Genomic DNA, 18,938 nt, shown 5'->3' on the forward strand with positions numbered 1-18,938 from the left:
TTTAAAATAGATCCTGTGTAATTCCAATATTCTAGTGATTCAGAGAATTAAAAAAAACTGACTGAAAGGAGAAATTCAGAAATATTTTTTAACTTAACAGCGCAAAACTTTGCATAATATTTAGTTACTTAAAAATGAAGTCACTTCACGAAAAGTCCCGAGTCCTTGTTTATTTTAAGCTTCTCAGATTTCTTCTGTTCAGTACAAATGACCACTCCCGCTAGCGAGCCCTCTTCCCCTCTGAACTGGAGTGTGTCTTTATACACACAATAACTGGCAATGTAGCATTACCTAGTGGTGGAACAGAAATGGTTGTTACTGTAATCGCTTTCTGGAATTGACCCAAGTGCTCTCATGTTCTCCCAGTTTTTCGATAGTGGAAGATTGAACATTCCTGGTGCTTTGTTTGTACAGGTTGACTATCCCTTATCCGAAAACCTTGGGACCAGCTGTGTTTCGGTTTTTGGAAATTTTCGGATTTCAGAAGGTATTATTTCAGACTGGGAAACTCTGAACATTAAATTAATTTGGTAATTAGTATTTGTATTTAATATAAATTTTAAAAGTTCAGGCTACCTCTTGCGACTGTTGCGTGTCTCATTCCCCTTCCTGCTTCTCTGTGCTGCCGCTCCCAGTCTGTTTACAGCTCCCCCTGCTCCGTGTCTCATTCCCCTTCCTGCTTCTCTGTGCTGCCGCTCACAGTCTGTTTACAGCTTCCCCTGCTCCGTATCTCAATTCTTTGACTTAGCGGGAATCTGGGGCTCGACTGCCGCCGCCAGTTGTGGGAAAGCCAGATATCGGCTGATTCCTACGCTAAGCTGGCCCGCAAATCAGGTCAGAAAAGCATCGGCCGCGTCAGGTCATGTTTGGCACCACTCGGGTTACGTCGTGCGCACGACTTAAGCTCCACAAAAAAACTTTCGGTTTTCAGAGGTTTTCGGTTTTCAGAAGTGCGGATAAAGGATAGTCTACCTGTAGTAAAATAAATGAGGTGCAGCAAGAGACAATACAGCATGCACTATTATTATAGAATATAAACAGAATAAAAAATCCATGATAATCCCCTAACTCTACCGATAATACTAAAGCTGGATTACCATCTGTACTGTAACTTATCTACATAGGGATTCTTAATGATTCATGGAGCTCTACGAAACCACCTTCACACACGCTGCGGTACACCGATGTAAGGACGGACGAGCTGGGAGCACATTGCCTGGGATAAACCTCTTGCACCCTTGGAAGTTGTAAACTGGGATACAGGAAATCGAAAGTTGTCTTCCATAATTGAACTAAGTTTATCACATTAATGGATGGTTTCCAGAACTCCACCCAGATGCGAGACACCAATCCTTTTACACATATTGGCCAGCACTTTAGCTTAATTTGATTGATTTCAGGACAAAGTAAGCCATCTGCGTTGAGACAATAATTCGAGATAAAATTAACTGTCACTTGCAAAAATATGGGTTGATAAATGACAGCCAGCACGGATTTTTAAAGGCGAATCGTGTTTGACTAACTTGATTGAGTTCTTTGATGAAGTAACGGAGAGGGCTGATGAAGGTAGTATGGTTGATGTTGTGCATATGGACTTTCAACAGGTGTTTGATAAAGTATCACACAATAGACTTGGTAGCAAAATTGAAGCCCATGGGATTAAAGGGACAGTGGCAATGTGGATAAAAAATTAGTTAAGAGAGAAAGCAGAGAGCAGTGGTGAACGGTTGTTTATCAGACTGGAGGGAGATATACAGTGGTGTTCCCCATTTCGGTCGGTATTAGGACCACTGCTATTTTTGATATATGTTAAAGAGCTGGACTTGCGTATACAGGGTACAATTTCAAAGTTTGCAGAGGAAACAAAACTTACGAATGTAGTAAACAGTGAGGAGGATAGTAACAGACTTCAGGAGGACCTAGGCTGGTGTAATGGGCAGACACATGGAAAATGAAATATAAACTAAATGGTACAATTTTAAAAGGGATGCAGAAACAGAGAGGTGTACGTACAAAAATCTTTGAAGGTGGTAGGGCAAGTTGAGTAGGCTGTTTAAAAAAAAATACAGGATCCTTGGTTATGTAAACAGAGGCACAGAGTACAAAAGCAAGGATGTTATGCTAAACCTTTATAATTCACTGGTTAGGCCCCAGCTGGGCACCACACTTTAGGAAGGATGTCAAGGCCTTGGAGAGGGTGCAGAGGAGATTTACTAGAATGATACCAGAAATGAGACACTTCAGTTACATGGAGAGACTAGAAAAACTGGAGTTGTTCTCCTTATAGCAGAGAAGATTAAGAGGAGATTTAATAGAGGTGTTCAAAATCATGAAGAATTTTAACAGAGTAAGACCTGCACAATGTTCAGGCTTGGACTGATAAGTGGCAGGTAACATTCTCGCCACAGAAATGCCAGGTAATGACTATCTCCAACAAGCGAGAGTCTAACCACCGTCCCTTGACATTCAACGGCATTACGATCGCCACATCCCTCACCATCAACATCCTGGGGGTCACCATTGACCAGAAATGTAACTGGACCAGCTACATAAATACTGTGGCAACAAGACCAGGTCAAAAGCTAGGTATTCTGCAGCGAGTGTCTCACCTCCTGACTCCCCAAAGCCTTTCCACCATCTACAAGGTACAAGTAAGGAATGTGATGGAATACTCTCCACTTGCCTGGATGAGCGCAGCTCCAACAACACTCAAGAAGCTCGACACCATACAGGACAAAGCAGCCCGCTTGATTAGCACCCCATCTAACACCTTAAACATTCACTCCCTCCACCACCGGTGTACTGTGGCTTCAGTGTGTACCATCTACAAGATGCACTGCAGCAACTCGCCAAGGCTTCTTTGGCAGCATCTCCCAAACCCGTGACCTCTTCCACCTAGAAGGACAAGGGCAGCAGGCGCATGGGAACACCACCACCTCCAAGTTCCCCTCCAAGTCATACACCATCCTGACTTAGAGGTGTATCGCCGATCCTTCATCGTCGCTGGGTCAAAGTACTGTGGGAGTACCTTCACCACACAGACTGCAGCGGTTCAAGGCGGCGTCTCACCACCACCTTCTCAAGGGCAACTAGGGATGGGCAATAAATGCTGGCCTTGCCAGCGACACCCACATCCCATAAACAAACAAAAAACAGGAGAAACTGATTCCAGTGGCAGAAGGATCTGTAACCAGAGGACACAGAATTAAGGTAAAAGAACCAGAGGCAAGATGAGGGGGAAAAAATTAACCCAGTGAGTTGTTATGATCTGGAATGCGCTGCCTGAAAATATGGCGTGAAAGCAGATTCAATGCTAACTTTCAAAGAGAATTAGATAAATATTTGAAGGGAAACAATTTACAGTGCTGTGTGGAAAGGGCAGGGGAGTGGATGTAGATAGAAGAACAGTGGATTTGACAAAGAATGCTCTAATTATATCTATGATATAGCTCTAGAGTAGAAACACCAGTTTAATCCATTTATTTATTTATTTGCTGGTAAAATAACACAGAAGTAAAGCAAAAAGAATTGCTTACACGGTAATGGGGTTGAGTTGATTGTGTAAGAATTCTGGGCTGCCTGCAAAATGTCCTTCCAGTCCATACCTCACAATGGTTCTCATTTATCCTCTGTAAATACTGTCACACAAACAAGACAGACCTATCTAGCTTCTCAGGCAGAGAACAAGCTACAGTATATTGCTTATATTTTTTTTCACTTAAACTGTATTAGGACCATTATATTTGATACAATCGCATCCATCTTATCAATTCAACGTGAAATTCTTTACAGACAAAGAGTGTCAAACTGAAGGACAAAAGATAATTAATTTTTAGGGTGAGGGAAGCTATACTTTCCATCTTTTTAAAAAAAGTTAGCTCAATTGAAATACCTTGATGTTATTATCCACAATACTTTATCATATACGGCTCCAACTTTGCTGGGAAAACAGCTACTGTTGAAAACCTGGACCATCTTGCTGCATGAATAGTGGTTCTTCTCCCACATTCAAGACTTCAACTGAAGCAAATCAATATGCTTATTTACATTGGTCAGATAGGAGATGTGCTGAATGATGCTGTGTATTCCTACAACCTGAGGGTTTTTTTTAACCCCATTTAAAAATATGTTTTGAATTTTTACAGGAGCATCTGTTCAACTTGGCCAGCTTCACTCATCTCCCGTGCTAATCTGCCATTGTAACAGATGCGTCAGCGAGCCGACTACATCCATCCTCATATTGGAGTCTGACTGTCAGACACTTTTTCAAAATTAACTTGTGTAAAATAGTGATGGATGATTTTTTTATGCCCATTTGTCAATATTAAATGTTTTGTTTAACATTTAGTGTTGACCACATCTTAGAGGGTACTACTAGCATGAGAAGGTCACTGAACCCAATATTCAGTGGTCTCGATCATCAGTAACACGACTGCGGAATCATTTCTGCAAATGCTAATTCAGTCACTGACTATCAATGACTCTGGTTGTTCCCCCAATGTTAACATAAATTCATGAAAAAAAAAGGAAAATGGTCACAGCACCACCAAATTACATTAATGTTAGTCCTAATCATTTGCACTTTCTGAATGCACTGCCCGTTGACGTGTTGGGAAGGCTTGCGTGCTCTTATGACCCTGAGAGCTATGCTGGCGGGAGTATAACTCCTGATAGGGCTACCCAAGTCAGACAGGTCGAAAGGCAGGAGCCAGGCGAAAAGCAGTCCACTGGGTCTCCTGGTAAGGCGTTGTGAATCAAGCTAATGACCTGTCAATGTAACAATGGCCGTTGTTATGGAAACAGCCCAGAAACAGGACAAATCAGTTACAGAGGAGGTACAGCACAGATTCACCAGCATACTACCGAGGCTTAAAGGGTTAAATTATGAGGACAGGTTGCGTAAATTTGGCTTGTACTCCCTTGAGTTTAGAAGGTAAGGGGTGATCTAATCAAGGTTTTTAAAATGATAAAGGGTTTCGGTAAGGTAGACACAGAGAAACTATTTTCTCTGGTGGGGGAACCCAGAACAAGCTGGCACAATCTTAAAAATAGAATGAGGGCATTTAGGAGTGAAATTAGGAAGCAATTTTTCACACAAAGCGTATTGGAAATCTCTCCCACTGTGAAGGCTGTGGATGCTGAGTCAATTGAAATTTTAAAAGACACTCTGACTTATGTTAGGAAAGGGATATGGAGCAAAGTCAGGTAAATGGAGTTGAGGTACAGATCAGCCTTGATCAAATAGAAGATGGAATAGGTTCAAGTGGCTGAATGGCCTACTCCATCGTTCCCCCTAAGGTGCGCAGCTGGATTGGGAGGTCCCGTACAGCAAATTTAAAGGGACTGCGCACCTCGACCGCAAATTAGAGTGGCCTATTCCTGTTCCTATGTTTCAGACTTGCAAATTTCAACATCAACTGTGGAAAATCATGATCTGCTGGATGTAAAACAAGATGATACTCCACTGGAGTCAAATATCTTGCTTTGGATAGATGGCAGTGGAAGAAATGGGTTGATCCACATGCCACAAGGCACAGGAGACTACAGCTAACTAATAATTTGTAACTGTCTTATGTTTAAAAGGGATCCCAATGGTGAGACAATGGTCCAGAAATTCAGGTCAGAGGCTTCCCGCGGGTGTAAGCCCCCGACCTGCACTTACCTAGCGTGCTGGCCGTTGTGCTCTGGGCCCACGTGGGATTCCGATCCTGGGCCTCCTCCAACTGCCGGCGTGCAGTGCTTGCGTATCCCAGGGGCGCAGTTAGTTCGATGCGTCCCCTGGGATCACGTGGGCCATGGAGAGCCAATGGTAGCAGGGAAATGCCCATTCATAAAATTGACAGGAAGAGCTGTCAAAACTATAAATACTATAAGCCCCAAAACATCACTAAAACTTCAAATAAATTTTTTTTTAAATCACATTTTTAAAATAACTATAAATTACATAAAATAACTATTTTAAACAATAATTTAAATTTTTGAAAAAATTAATTACATTTTCTAATGGGACTAAAAATAAACTTACCTCTCTTTAAAGTATTTAAAAATAATAAACCTGTGGAAAAAATATTTTAATTTTAATTAATTCACCACTTACCTTGTTAAAAGCAGGCCTTGCACCTGCTTTTTACATGTGTAACTCCTGGAGACTTACTCTCCCAGAGAAACCTGCAAAAAAAAACGTAAGTTCCATGCGCACGCGCTGCCTCTCCGGCATACGCATTCAACCTCTGAACCCTTTCCTTTAAGGGAACGGAAGTTCCGGTTTCCCGCGCATGCGCAGTGCATACACGAAACCGGCACTTCCATTGGGCCTAAGGATGAGTACCCCGTGCGTACTCACCCGTGGAGACCCGAATTTCTGGGCCAAATTTGTTTCTAAATGAAACTAAAGCCCAATTCACACTCCAACACATTAAGCGCCAAGGTAAAAGATCAGCAATGTTCCCCAACAGCAACATATTCAGGCATTAAATGGCTCACTAGGGCCAACATTTTACAGAGATCTTCCGGTAGTTTTTTCCTCTAATCCCACTTAAGTGTACTGACTTTCTACTCATCTTCCTGGTAGATTTTATACTCCAACTATTAAGTTGTTCCACTGATGCCCCAAGCTATAATTAGTGAATTACCCCCAAACACAAGTAATTGAATTTGCTGTGTGAATGCGACTTAACAGAAAGATTAGATCGTATCTATTTTTTGCTTAGTTCTGGAGCAGTTTTAAGCAATTGTGGCAAGGGAGATTATATTCCCATTTTAACTTGAAATGACAGCTTTGCCAGTGCCATCATTAGATCAAAGGCAGAGATCTGTACCGAGACAGAAAAGAGAAAATACCATGAATAAAAGTAGAAAATGGTAAAAATGCAGGGCAAGTCAGTCAGAAACCAACAGTGAAATGAAGATAAACCGCTGGAGGGAGACCCCGCTTCAGAAGATTTCTGAAGCAATGTCCCACCTGAAACGTGACGTTTAACAAAGGTGCTGAATTGCTCTTAGTACCGCCAGCCAGGAATGAAAAGATGAGAGGTGGGTTAAAAGAGTTTTGTTTGATCACCTTTGGGCATCAGGAAGTATTTATGGACTACCTTTCTGGAGCAGATTAAACAGGTGGGGTAGTGTCCTAGACTGTGTAGATTATAAAAGGATCTGTAGAAGTACTGTACTTGATGGGTCATATTGTCCTACTCGTTCATTGGTTTCCTTGCATGTTTTGATATTTGTTCCTATCTATTAACTCCATGGAGTCCAAGGACTGAAGTTACTGTCAAATGTTAAATGCTTTATGTAAATAGAGCTACAGATGCGAGCTAAAATTGCTTTCCATAGCTGCAAATTGAAATTTATTTTAATGCAGCCTCCTCAATGTTCTGCACTGAACAATGTCAAATTTATTGCAAGCTGTATTCAAAATATCCCGCAGCGTACACGTGGAAATCGCACCTGCTCCTAGAGACAGCACAAGGTCACCTCAAGAAGCACTAAGCATGGTAGTGTGATACCCAACAAGAACCACTGAATGCTGGTGCAGCTGCATAGTGCAAGAAAGAGCTGCATGTAGTGGCATCACTCGTCCCGGCCAGAATGGAGATGATTGAGTAATTCCCCCGTCAATCACTGCTGTAAGAATAGACTGTTGCTGTAGTATACTGTTTAAATAGACTCTGTTTGTTGAGTAAATAAGACTTTGTTTGCTGTAAAATAGACTGATTGCTGTAAGCCCTGTAGCAAGTCCCGCCCTGCCTCCAGCTCACCGGCTGACACAGTGGTATCAATACTCACTTTGGAAACTATAACCCAGCTTTTCTGTATCAAGTGAAGCATAATGAACACATCTGAAATCAACTGAAGGCCAGGCTAAATAATATTAGGATAATAGGCGGTCATAGAATTATAGAATGATACAGCACAGGAGGAGACCATTCAGCCCATCGTTGATAGAGGGAGAAAATGGAATATGAGAGCAAACTAGCAAGAAATATGAAAACAGATTGCAAGAGCTTCTACAAGTATGTAAAAATGAAGAGAGTAGTGAAAGTAAACATGGGTCCCTTCGAGGCTGAAACAGTAGAAATTATAATGGGGAATAAGGAAATGGCAGAGACGTTAAACAAATATTTTGTATCTGTCTTCACAGTAGAAGACACAAAAAACATACGAGAAATAGTGGGGAGCAAAAGGTCTAATGAGGGTGAGGAACTTAAAGTAATTAATATTAGTAAAGAAAAAGTACTGAAGAAATTAATGGGGCTAAAAGCCGACAAATCCCCTGGACCTGATGGCTTACATCTGAGGGTTCTAAAAGAGGTGGCTGCAGAGATAGTGGATGCATTGGTAGTGATCTTCTAAAATTCCTTTGATTCTGAAACAGTCCCAGTGGATTGGAAGGTAGCAAACGTAACACCACTATTCAAGAAAGGAAGGAGAGAGAAAACAGGGAATTACAGACCAGTTAGCCTGACTTCAGTTGTTGGGGAAATGAAGAAATCCATTATTAAGGAAGTGGTAACAGGGCACTTAGAAAATTATAATATGAATAGGCAGAGTCAGCATGGTTTTATGAAAGGGAAATCGTGTTTGATAAATCTATTAAGAGTTTTTTGAGGATGTAACTAGCAGGGTAGATGAAGGGGAACCAGTGGATGTAATATAGGCATTCAAAAGGCATTCGATAAGGTGCCACATGAAAGGTTGTTGCACAAGATTCAGGGCTCATGGGGTTGGGGATAATATATAAGTATTGGTTACCGGACAGAAAACATAGAGTAGGATTAAACGGGTCATTTTCTGGTTGGCAGGATATAACTAGCGGGATGCCACAAGGATCAGTGCTAGGGCCTCAGCTATTTACATTCTATATTAACGACTTAGATGAAGGGACCGAGTGTAATGTACCAAGTTTTCGGACAATACGAAGATAAGTGGAAAAATAAGCTGTGAGGAGGGCTGGATTTTCATTGGGCCGTGGAGTCGGGATTGGAGACCTGTGGGGGTTTAAAATCCCGAAATCGGGGGTCCCGACCCCATCCCACCTCCATGCCAGTTTCAAAGGAGGTGGGTACCCGCCCCGCACTGGGACCTGCCTCCCCGAGGCGGGAAGGGGATTAGTGCCAATTAACTGCCTGTTAACAGCTAGTTAGCAGGCAGTTTTTAACCTAATCCCTATTTTCATTGTTGAAATGTGGGATTCCCGATGGCGCCAAACCACGCCAAGTTAGCGAGGCGGGCCGTCGGGATGAAGGGCTTGGAGGGGTCGAGATGTCCGGTGTTCAGGTGAGTGATGGGTGCATGAGTGCAGAGGTAAGTGTGTTTGGTCTGTGTAAAGTGTTTAAAGAAGTTCTGCTAACCTTTACTTACCTTTACAGCCTTCCTTCCTTCAGGTCTCGGGAGTCCCTCATCTCACCGGCACAGAAAGCATAATGGCCGCCAGCTGTCAAAATCTGCAGCCTCTGCTTTCTGTTCCGGGGAGATCTCTAAATCATCCTGAGAGGAAGAAATTAACCTGGAGTACAGATTGTCAGTGTTTGACAGCTTCAAACAGCTGTGAAACACTGATGTTTCATCTGTCAAAAGGTCTTGACAGATGAAATTTCAATCTGTGATGTCACCTGTTGCCAGGTGACCCTTAATTGACCTGCTGAGCCCGCTGGGTTGGCTAGAACTCGATGGAGGCGGGACTACAACCCCAAAAGTTGTAGTCCCGCCTCCTACCCGCCTCCTCAATGAAAATCCAGCCCAAAGTGTCTGCAAAGGAATATAGACAGGTTAAGTGAATAGGCAATAAGGTGGCAGGTGGAGTATAATGTGGGGAAATGTGAGGTTAGGAAGGAAAAAATAGAAAAACAATATTTTTAAATGGTGAGAAGCTATTAAATGTTGGTGTTCAGAAGGAGTTGGGTGTCCTTGTACATGAAACACAAAGTTAACATGCAGCTACAGCAAGCAATTAGGAAATGCTGACCTTTAATGTAAGGGGTTGGAGTACAAGAGTAAGGAAGTCTTGTTGCAATTGTATAGGGCTTTGGGGAGACCACACCTGGAGTACTGTGTATGGATTTGTTCTCCTTATGTAAGGAAGGAGATTCTTGCCTTACAGCGGGTGCAACGAAGGTTCACTAGATAGGACAACCTTCTCATCCCAGGAATCTATGAGGAGAGATTGAGTAGAATAGACTTATACTCTCTCGAAGAATGAGAGATGATCTTATTAAAACATATAGGATTCCTAGTGGGTTTGACAGGGTAGATGCTGAGAGGCTGTACTCCTGGCTGGAGAATCTAGAACTAGGGGGCATAGTCTCAGGATAAGGGGTCGGCCATTTAGACCGAGATGAGGAAATATTTCTTCACTCAGAGGGTTGTGAATCATTGGAATTCGCTACCTGAGAGGGCTGTGGATCCTAGAAGATAGGAAAGGAGTAGACCATTCGGCCCCTCGAGCCTGTTCCGCCATTTAATGAGATCATGGCTGATCATCCAAACTCAGTACCCTGTCCCTGCTTTCTCCCCATATCCCTTGATCCCTTTAGCCTTAAGAAATATATCTAACTCCTTCTTGAATATATTTAAGAATGAATTGGCCTCAACTGCCGTCTGTGGTAGAGAATGCTCAGTCGTTGAGTATATTCAGGGCTGAGATCGATAGAATTTTGGACTCTCAGGGAATCGAGGGATATGAGTTCGCGAGGGAAAGTGGAGTTGAGGTTGAAGATCAGCCACGATCGTACTGAATGGCGGAGCAGGCTCAAGGGGTCATATGGCCTACTCCTATTTCTTATATTCTTATGTTCTTATGTGCCTGTGCTGGCTCTTTGAAAGAGCTATCTAATTAGTCCCACTCCCCTGCTCTTTCCCCAGAGCCCTGTCACTTATTTCACTTAAAGTATTTATCCAATTCCATGTTGAAAGTTACTATTGAATCTGCTTCCACCGCCCTTTCAGGCCGTGCATTCCTGATCACAACAACTCGCTCCTTAAAAATTATTTCTCCTCATGTCGCCTCTGGTTCTTTCGGCAATTATCTTCAATCTCTGTCCTCTGGTTACCAACCCTTCTGCTACTGGAAACAGTTGCTCCTTACTTACACTATCAAAGCCTTCATGATTTTGAACACTTCTATCAAATCTCCTCTTAGCCTTCTCTGTTATAAGAAGAATAACCCCAGCTTTTCCAGTCTCTCTACATAACTAAAATGCCGCATCCCTGGTACCATTCTAGTAAATCTCCTCTGCACCCTCTCCAAGGCCTTGACATCCTGCCTAAAGTGTAGTACCCAGAATTGAACACAATACTCCAGCTGATGTCTAACCAGTGTTTTATGAAGGTTTTGCATAACTTCCTTGCTTTTGTATTCTATGCCTCTATTAATAAAGCCAAGGATCCCATACGCTTGTTTAAAAAAGCCTTCTCAACGTGTCCTGCCACCTTCAAAGATTTGTATACATACACCCCAGGTCTCTCTGTTTCTGCACCCCCTTTAAAATTGTACCATTTAGTTCATATTGCCTCTCCTTATTCTTCCTACCAAATGTATCACTTCACACTTCTCTGCATTAAATTTTGTCTGTCATGTGTCTGCCCATTTCACCAGTCTATGTCCTTCTGAAGTCTGTTACTATCCTCCTCACTATTTACTACATTTTCTAGTGTTGTTTTATCTGCAAACTTTGAAATTATGCCCTGTATACCCAAGTCCAGGTGTTCTGGACCGATGGACATTATGTGACATTCTGGACATTTTTACATGCAAAAGCACCCTCTGATGGCGGTTATTGTGTTAACAGTTTGTAAGCTGGAAAGGTCATCTGTTCCTTTCTTCCTGTGTGAGGTCATTTGACCTTTGTTCCTTTCTTCCTGTGAGAGGTCATTTGACCTTCTTACCTTTCTTCCTGTTGACACCAGGAAGCAGTTTTGCCAGGAAGAACCTGACTTGAGTAATGGAGAATTTGCTATGAGAGGTTCCATTTACAATCCAGTGTAATCTGACTTCATATGTTAGGCCAAGCGCAATATCTGTGAGTATCTTTGGTTCGTAGCATAATAGCAATGTTGTCAGAGTAATATTTTGATCATACTATGTTTATAAAAGGTTACTATTTAATAGTTACAGAAGTTAGTTCAAATGTTAGTTAGTTATACAATTAGTCTATTCTACTGTTGTAAATATGTTTATATCTTGTGTAATATCGAATGTGTAGTACTCAGTTTATGTACAAAACATACTTTGTCTTTGTTTACAGTTTCACAAATTTGTTCAAGTAAAAGCTTCAAAACAGCAAACGGCTTCAGAAGAATTATTTTGAATGAGTGTTTAACTTGCTGGATAGCTAGATAGGAGCACATCTAGCGCGGCCAGTACAGTGAAAAGATATCAGTGAAAAGATACAGTGAAAAGATAGCAATATGGCTAGCTGTGAAGAGCGGAGCAGGAGGAACCCAGAGTAAGCCTTAACCTCATAGAGCACATCTACCTCACATCAACATGTCAGAAGATAATAACGAAAATGCTTTGCAGCAAGTAGAAGACCTTAAACAGGCAGACGAAACTGTAGAACATGACAATCGGTCTATAAGCACCAGTTACTACAGGTCGCAAGTTGGCTCACGGTCATCGGGTGGTTCTAGAGTAAGCATAGCCCTCGCCAAAGCACGGGCTAAACTAGTAGCAGCTCAAGCCAGAGCTGCGCATACGGACAGTGAAATAGAAATAAAAGTAAGTCAGGCCCGTCTCCAAGCTGAACCCCAAGCAGAACAGGCCCGGCTCCAAGCAGAACAGGCCCGACTCCAAGCTGAATCACAAGCAGAACAGGCCCGACTCCAAGCTGAATTACAAGCGGAACAGGCCCGACACCAAGTGGAACGCCAGGCTGAACAGGCCCGTCTCCAAGCCACATTAGAGGCTCTACAGCAACAAAAAGAGATAGATGCTGCATTAGCCGAGACACAAGTATTCGAGGCAATTTTGGAGGGAGCTGATCCCGAGACAGCTTACAAACCTTTAATTCCCGTTCCATGGCAGAGTCCACGACAGCGCACCATAGATTACGTGAGCGACCATGCCGACATACAGTTTACAGGAGAAAGGGATGGAGGCCCGCACATCTCTACAGACGCAAACACTTCGTATAACATGCCACAAGTTGCCAACCAAGGTCAAAGCAGATGGCGTGCCTCAAGCCGCAGAGTCTCTGCCAGCAGAACGGAAGACACGGTGCAAAGGAATAGGATGCCGAATAGAGAAAGTCAGAGGCAAATCCCCTCTCGGTTCCTTGAGACCCCCAACAGAGCCCCCAGCCAAGGCAACCCTGGCCCAGGTCCCAGCACCTACGACCTCGCCAAATACCTTGCACGCACCCAGCTGGTGACTTCGGGGTTAATCAAGTTTGATGGCAGGCCAGAGAATTATCGGGTTTGGAAGTCCTGCTTCCACGATGCCATATCGGGCTTAGACCTGTCGGCAGGAGAAGAGCTCGGCCTCCTTATCAAATGGCTCGGCCCAGAGTCCGCCGGACAGGCCTGCAGGATAAAAGCGGCCAATGTGGGGCAGCTGCCAGAGGGGTTGAAGAAGGCTTGGGTGAGGCTGGAAGAAAGCTACGGCTCGCCCGAAGCCATTGAAAGGGCTCTCTTTGACAGGTTGGAGAACTTTCCGAGGTTGATGAGTAAGGAACCCCAGAAGCTCCGCGACCTTGGAGATCTGCTGTCGGAACTCGAAGCCACAAAGCAGGGCGGCTACCTACCCGGTCTATCGTACTTAGACACTTCCAGAGGGGTAAGTCCCATCATTGAGAAGCTTCCATTTAACCTGCAGGAGAAGTGGATAACGTTTGGATCAAAGTTCAAGCTAAAGCACAACGTGGCGTTCCCACCATTCTCTGCGTTCGTTAAATTCATCCGTAAAGAAGCCAAAGCCAGGAACGACCCCAGCTTCAACTTCTTCTCCTCCCAACCAGCACTTGCCAGAAGAGACAAGTTCGACAGACATGGAAAGACACCAATATCTGTCCACAGAATGCAAGTGTCCTCAACTGAGCACACAAAGATTCAGAAGAAACCTGAGGATATGAGCAATCAATGCCCTATCCGCAACAAGCCCCATCCTTTAAAGAAGTGCAGAGGCTTCAGGGAGATGTCCCTGGAAGTTCAGAAACAATATCTTAAAGAGAACTCTATATATTTCAGGTGCTGCTCGTACACGAGCCATCTCGCCAAGAACTGCAAGGTGGATGCAAAATGCACTGAATGTGAAAGTGATCGGCACGTTTCAGCACTACACCCAGGCCCAGCTCCGTGGAAGTCAGGGACGCCTCCTCCCGCATCAGAGCATGGCGGGGAGAGAGAGGGAGCTGCTGGTCCAGAGATTACATCCAGGTGCACCGAGGTGTGTGGAGAAGGAGTGAGTGCAAGAGCATGCTCCAAGATATGCCTCGTTAATGTGTACCCTGTAGGACGTCGCACACTAGAGAACAAGCCATCTCAGGTGAGCACACTCAAGACTTCCATCTTGGAGAATGGTCGTCCAAGCTACCTTACACCATGCAGTAGTCAGATCCGCGTGGTGTTTGACTCCAGTGCACCATATCAGGGCGTCTCTCTCAACGACGTACTCCTCACAGGGCCTGATCTTAACAACAGCCTCTTGGGAGTGCTCATGAGATTCAGGAAAGAGCCCGTCGCCATCACTGCCGATATCCAGCACATGTTTCATTGCTTCGTGGTGAGAGAAGACCAGAGACTTCCTCCGCTTCCTGTGGTATCGGGACAATGACCCTAATAGAGACATTGTGGACTACAGAATGCGTGTCCATGTCTTTGGGAATAGCCCATCCCCTGCTGTCGCCATATACGGACTAAGGAGGGCTGCCAAGGAAGAAGACGACGACTTTGGCAGTGATGTGAGGGGGTTCATCGAACGAGAGTTCTACGTTGACGACGCACTGAAGTCATTCCCGACCGAAGCAGAGGCCATCAGTACCCTCGGACGAGCCCAGGAACTACTTGCACTATCCAACCTCAGGCTGCACAAGATGGCCTCTAACAGACCAGCAGTGATGGAGGCATTCCCCCCTGAAGATCGTGCTAAGGACGTCAAGGACCTAGACCTCTTCACTGATGACCTCCCCCTACAGCGTAGCCTAGGGGTGTCGTGGAACACAGCAACAGACACGTTCACGTTCCAAGTCCTAGACGCCAAGAAACCCTTCACACGTAGAGGAGTGCTCTCTGCAGTCAACAGCCTATATGACCCTCTCGGCTTCTTAGCCCCTGTCACCATACAAGGCAGGCTGCTCCTCAGGGAACTCTCCACACGCGCTGAAGAGTGGGATTCACCTCTCCCTGAAGAGATGGAAGCAGAGTGGGACAGATGGAGAGACTCACTCCAAGACTTACAGGAGATCCGAATACCTTGCTGCTATTCATCTTTCTCTCCCTTAAATGCCCAATTCAAAGAGCTTTGTGTCTTTGCAGATGCATCCGCTAAGGCCATTGCAAGTGTGGCTTATCTGAAGGTCACCACTCAAGAAGGACAAAGCAAAATCGGCTTTGTCTTTGATAGAGGCAAGTTGGCGCCCCAGCCAGACCTCACCATACCCAGGTTGGAACTGTGCGTAGCAGAACGCAACCTACCCCCTCACAGCAGTCTACGGAAGCTGCATCCTATCATCGACACCAACGGACCGTCTCTGAGGTGGTTCTTCTTTTGTCGCCAGAGGACTCCAGTGACAAGTAGAGTTCGGACTATGTGGAGTCGTTAATGACCCCAGACGGGGAGTGTTCTGGACCGATGGACATTATGTGACATTCTGGACATTTTTACATGCAATAGCACCCTCTGGTGGCGGTTATTGTGTTAACAGTTTGTATGCTGGAAAGGTCATCTGATCTTTCTTCCTGTGAGAGGTCATTTGACCTTCCTACCTTTCTTCCTGTTGACCCCAGGAAGCAGTTTTGCCAGGAAGAACCTGACTTGAGTAATGGAGAATCTGCCATGAGAGGTTCCATTTACAATCTAATGTAATCTGATTTCATATGTTAGGCCAAGCGCAATATCTGTGAGTATCTTTGGTTCTTAGCATAATAGCAATGTTGTCAGAGTAATATTTTGATAATACTATGTTTATAAAAGGTTAATATTTAATAGCTACAGAAGTTAGTTCAAATGTTAGTTAGTTATACAATTAGTCTATTCTACTGTGGTAAATATGTTTATATCTTATGTAATATCGAATGTATAGTACTCAGTTTATGTACAAAACATACTTTGTCTTTGTTTACAGTTTCACAAATTTGTTCAAGTAAAGCTTCAAAACAGCAAACAGCTTCAGAAGAATTATTTTGAATGAGTGTTTAACTTGCTGGATAACTAGATAGGAACACGTCTAGCGCGGCCAGTACATCATCAAAGAACTCAATCTAGTTAGTCAAACATGATTTATCTTTAACAAATCTGTGCTGACTTTCATTTATTAACCCATAATTTTCCAAGTGCCAATTAATTTTGTTCCGGATTATTGTCTCAAAGTTTCTCCACCACCGATGTTAGGCTGACTGGCCTGTAGTTGCCAGGTTTATCCCTCTCCACTTTTTGGACAGGAGTGTAACGTTCGCAATCCTCTAGTCCTCTGGCATCACTCTCATGTCTAAGGAGGGCTTTAAGAGGCAAGGTAAAATGCACTGTTATATCTGATTATCGTAAACGATTCTGAAGTATAGGTCCAAGCTGTACATAGTATTGAAGCAGAAAACTTCCAGTTTAAAATTTTGCAGCATTCTCAAGGTCAAGAACTAAAAATAATTTCACCACTTCTTTTCCCCTCCTCCCTCTCCCCATTGTTTTCTCTTTTGACCCTCTTTTATGTCTTGCGGCAGAGGAGGTTAGACAGATGGCTCATCACAGGTCCCTGCCAGTGCCACTCGGCACTGAGCCATTAAAATAGATATGAGAATGAACCAAACTGACATCCAGGAAATTTCCTTCCTTTCATCTCCTGGCTGAGATCAAGACTCAATGGCCCAGTACTTCGGGTCCCAACGCGTGAGTACGGACGGGGTACTCACGCGTGGACCCGATGGAAGTGCCGGTTTCTTGCATGCACAGTGCATGCGCAGGAAACCGGCATTTCCTCCAAGGGGTTCAGAGGTCCAACGCGTGCGCGCAGGACTCTGCGCGCACGCGTTGAACTTCTTTCTTTTTGACAGGTTTGCCCGTGTGTAAGGGCCTCAACTTTTTAGAAATGTAAAAAGGAGACGTAAGGACTTGATTCTTTAAGGTAAGTGGTCTATTATTTAAAATTATAACATTTTTTCCACAGCTTTATTGTTTTTAAGGACTTTACAGTAAGGTAAATGTATTTTTAGACCCGATTTTTAAAAAAATTATTTTTTTCAAAAATTTGATTAATTGTTTAAAATAGTTCTTTAAAGTTATTTATAGTTCATTTAATTCGTGGGATGTTTTTTTAAATTTTATTTAAAGTTTAAGTAGTGTTTTGGGCGCCCGTAGTTTTCATGAGTTTGACAGTTCTTACTATCAAACTCATGAATGAAGTTTTCCCTCCCCTGATTGGCTGCCCAGTGCTCACCTGATCCCAGCCGGCACATCGAACTAACTACGCCGCTGAATCAGGCAAGCACAGCGCGCCGACAGCTGAACCGAGCCAGTGACAGGAAGTCCAAGCAGGCCCAGGCTTCAGCTGTCAGCGCGCCGGGTAAATGCACATCGGGGGCTTGCACGCACGGCAAGCCCCCGAACCTAATTTCTGGGCCATTCAATATGCTGGTATCTTAAGCATGAATCCACATCCTATCATTCCCTGATGGAGCATGTTAGTATATTGCACTCAGCCGTTGGACAGCCTCAAGGGAGCTCAGGAAAAAATAGCCTATATTTTTTCTGCGCACTGATGTTCTGTATCGCCTATAATAAAAACAGAAAATGCTGGAAGTACTCAGCAGGACAGGTAGCATCTGTGGAGAGAGAAACAGAGTTAACATTTCAGGTCGATGATCCTTCGTCAGAACTGGAAAAAGTTAGAGATGTAACAGGTTTTTAAGCAAGTGCAGGGGCAGGGAAAGGGGGGAGGGGAGGAAAGAACAAAAGGGAAGGTCTGTGATAGGATGGCAGGCAGGAGAGATTAAGGCCTAGAAATTGGGTATTGCCCCGCTTGGGGCGTTAGAATTGGCGGAGCGCAAATTTTATAGCCAGACGCAACTTATCGACAGCTCGTGCGATATTGGGTTGCAGCGCCCCAAAGGTGATTGAGGCGCGAGTTCAGGCATTACATGGGGCACCTAAGGTGCTAACATGCCGGCGCAACCCAATATCGGGGCGTCCAGCCGCAGCGCAGGTGCTCTCAATTACCCATGACCACGAGACTTCCAGGCGCCGGCCAGCTCTTAAAGGGGTGGGTCAGGCAGCTCCAGCATCCACAGTCTGCGCCTTGTAGGCCTGCAAATTGGCGCTGGCCCTTCTCTGGCGCAAAAAACTTGGAGCATATGGAGAGGGTGAGGCAGAGAGCAGAGCGCTTCACCAATGAGTCTCTGGAGGAATTGGTGGCCGCAGTGGAGCGCCGGCGAGATGTCCTCTACCCCGACAATGGCAGGAGGCCTAATCATAAGGACTACCGATGAGCTTGGAGGGATGTTTCTCAGAGGGTCAACTCCAGCAGCATGGCGACCAGGAGCCCTGTGCAGTGCATGAAGAAATTCAACGAGCTCACTCGGGTTGTGAGGGTGAGTGGAGTTAATGTAAACTTATGCATCCCTCCATTAGCACCTGACTTTATGGCTACAGGGTGCGCTATGCCCCACTGGCCATCTGTCAGCAAGCACCCATGGCCCTTTCTGGTCACACACATGCTCATTTGACTCAGGGCATCATGTAAGGGCTGTTCCACCATGGGGGGCATGAGATGATAACTCAGGGCATCATGTAAGGG

At 44.3% G+C, this 18,938-nt stretch overlaps 1 protein-coding gene across 7 annotated transcripts in view; it reads right to left on the reverse strand.

Annotated features, from left to right (window-relative positions):
- astn2 (astrotactin 2) overlaps nucleotides 1–18,938 on the reverse strand; it is a 1,941,856-nt gene that overhangs the window by 1,366,762 nt on the left and 556,156 nt on the right. The window lies entirely within an intron of this gene.

This window comes from Somniosus microcephalus, chromosome 23 (assembly GCF_052327205.1).
Source record: "Somniosus microcephalus isolate GS21.2 chromosome 23, FLI_Smic_1.0, whole genome shotgun sequence".
Lineage (NCBI taxonomy): Eukaryota > Metazoa > Chordata > Chondrichthyes > Squaliformes > Somniosidae > Somniosus > Somniosus microcephalus.